Source organism: Diadema antillarum, unplaced genomic scaffold, assembly GCF_040938485.1.
Source record: "Diadema antillarum isolate AM-2024a unplaced genomic scaffold, OU_Dant_1.0 seq00000597_RagTag, whole genome shotgun sequence".
Lineage (NCBI taxonomy): Eukaryota > Metazoa > Echinodermata > Echinoidea > Diadematoida > Diadematidae > Diadema > Diadema antillarum.
In genome coordinates, this window is record NW_027271528.1 from 535974 (window position 1) to 539565 (window position 3592).

Below are 3592 nucleotides of genomic sequence, written 5' to 3' on the forward strand. Positions count from 1 at the left end.
TTTACAACGTACTCTCAAGCACAAACATACACACAAAATAAAACTTACCTCGCAAAAACACATAAGAAAACAATACAAAGTGGAACTTAAAAAATGAAAATGAAATTACAAGGATTTGGGACCATTTTAGCTACAGTGAGTCAATTTCTTGTCGGGACCCCCTGAGGACTGACTTAAATGGCATGGACATCGAACATGAGACAAGATCAGATACGAGGACCTTGATTTGTAAACATTAATGGAATTTAGAGAAAATGGCCCGATTTTGATCAAAGTGGCTGGTGGAAAGAAATTGGCATCATTGAATAAGCCAATGTCCTACAAAATGTGTTGATGACAGTAAACATTGAAACGTATAGAAAATACGAAGTGTATGAGGAAGTAGAACGTGAATAAAAACATCAGTAAAACTATTAGCCTACTGTTCAATTTTTTTTCTATATATTTCATGTCTTAATGCTCGGTCACAGTTATAATAATAGTATATATATATATATATACATATATATGTATATATATGTATATATATATATATATACATATATATATATATATATATATATATATATATATATATATATATGTAATAAAGTAGATGAACATTTTGTCAAATATTTCCGATATTTGACTTTTTCCTGTTCTCTTAAAAACAAACTGCAATCGCGACTGAGAAGCATGAAAACATTAGATATTGTTGTAAAAGAATCCTTGTCTGAAGATACAAGTATTATGTGACCTTCATAGAGCGAGGGTATGATTCAATTCAATTCAATTCAATTCAAAGTTTATTTCATTTTTCGACAAAACATATAAGTTACACTTCTTTTGGCAACAGAGAATAAGGTAAACAGAACATTATTTATCGAAAAGAATATACAACAATTGAGGAGGACCACATAGTAATTATACATTGTAGTAAAAAAAACACAGAAGTGATCGAAATATGGTACATGTATAACTTTGCTTAAAGTGCGAAAAATGGAGAGATCCGTCAGACTAATCAATGGTTATGTAGCTTTACGTTTTCTGTATAGATGTGGTCATTTTTCAAGGTTTGGCCAGTCTTATTCTGTTAGGCTGCATAAAAAATAGCAGCACTGGCAAGAAATGTTTCCATACGAACAGCTGGCCAGTCTATAAGGGGGTTGAAGGGGCTCTGTTGTTCCGTTACAGTCCCCCGCCCCCCACGTACACCTCCTTAAGAACTGTTTGTCCCTTTTCTCCCTCTTTAGACCTCCCTGAGCGTTCTTTCGTTTCGCACCTCACCTCCAGGGCTGTGAAAAGACGGAATGGCTTGATTGAGCGATGTCGAGCTTGGCAATGACGTCTGAACCCTTAACCGCTAACGAGTCGCCCCGAATGTAGGGCCCGCGGCAAGGGGTTCACGGTGGAGTCCTAACGGGAATGCTCATGGGCGTCAACACACATGTTAGAACCGTTGGAACCAATTTGACGTTTGCGCCATCCCCTTTTCCTCTGAGCCACCCATACGCTTGCCTTGGAATAGTTTCATCATCATCATCTTCTTCTTCTTCCCCGATGTCGTTTTCTTTTCTTTTGTTAAAGATTGAAGGAAAAACCGTAACGAATGAGAGACCAAATGCATATTTACATGAAACGAAGCGTGTAATAAGTTGCAGAAAAACTGTAACATGATACTTCGAGTACAAGACTCTTTGCATCAACTGGGGGAAATAGAGCGATGCGTAACATGTGGGGACTTCTGATACATGGATTCTTTAGTCCGCAAAGATCGCGTGTAAGGCGGGAAGCTGTGCTGTGAAAGGAAGGGGGAGGGGTAGGGGCTGAACATGAATTCACACTTCCCTTTTGTATTGGCTGGATGTTCGCGTATGTATCAGATTTTAAGGCATCTGAAGTAGACCTACTTAAAATAATAACTGCAATTTAGCACCAATGACTTGTATGACTTTTAAAATCACGCCAGCAAAGTCGATCGTGGAAATGTCATACAAATCGGACTTGAAATAAATGTTGTCACTTATATTTGTGATGTTGCTCTCGACAACGTCTGCAGAAAGTAGCCAGTGTCATGCACAAAAATACCAATATTAATCTTGTTTTTTGGTTTGCTTGTTTGTTTGTTTTTGGTGGATAACCTATATAGTAAGAACTAGGTCCTCTTGTCCTGAAATCCATGCATCACTGTTTTATCTCATTGCAACACAACGTATCATTTGATGCTCGGGACACAAGTTTTTCGTTTTCATATAAATGAATGTCAGAACAAAAATAGATTAAGTGAAGACTTAAGATAAAGCCAACAGGAAACTCATAAAGCCATAGCATCAACATTTCATGCAAACTGCATAACTCCATGTGGTTCCTGCGAAAAATCATACTTGCTTGTGTGTTTTTTTTAACATGTGAAACTTACGATATCCATCAATATCCATAACTTTGTTATTTCATACGTTCGATTTTGATGTAACGTCAGCCATTCTGTTCGCCTGATTCTGCTCTTTATCTTTTGCAGCCAATCTGAGTATGGTGTGGATTTGGGCGGGAAATAGTTAATAGATTGTTGACAAATAGGAAGACAGACTGTCAGACAGACAGTCAGACAGACAGATATATGACTAGGCAGAGAGAAACAGAGTGAGTATATCGTTATTGTAGATTGATTGTAACGTATTAGTTGATCACGTTGAGTCAGAACTTGATGTGATATAAGGTGAATTCTCCGTTTAATGTTCTATTCGTAACATCATTTATATATTTAATACTATCATTGTGTAGGTTACTATTGTTGTGGTGTAAGTTGCATGCATTCTCCGTTTAATGTTGTATCATCGTATTAAAAGTACATGTATTATCATGTATCACTATTATTTTGTAAAGTTACCATTGTGTAAGGAGTTACATCTTCAAAGTCCCATTATCTTTAAGAAGTTACTATTTTCGAATGAGAAGTTATCTTTATCATACAAGATACAATTATCGGGTTCACGTCACGAATTCGACGCCCACGAGTCATACAGACTCACGAATAACACAGCCCACAAGTCATACAGCCCATGAGTTCGACACTAGGTAAATAAGGCCCATGAGTAAGATAATAGGCAAACAAGACCCACGTGTTCGACACTATTATATTATAATCCAAAACGGCCCACGAGACCGACACATTAAGCCCCGTGATGTAATGTCGATCAATTCAATTCAATTCAATTCAATTCAATTCAATTCAATAAAGGTTTGTTCATAATATTTAAAACAAGAACATTCAGCTCAAAAGCTGAAATTGTTCATTTTACAAAACACATACTACATTGAAAAATACATTTGTTGAAATTAGCTATCAATATGACGAAAACACTGTACAAGTGGTGAACAAGATTGAAACGGTTAAATAAAAATAATCATAAGCCATATAATAGCCTTACAAGGCATGGACAGGTTGGGTTTCTAAAGCATGAAATGATCGAGTTTCAAAAACCATTTAACATGAAATAATCATTATGAATATACACCACAAAAGAGGTCTCGTGGGCCTTTAACTTTTACATCTTGCCGAACTCGTGGACCTTGTTTGCCTAATGTCGAACTCATACAACTGACTGTATGACTC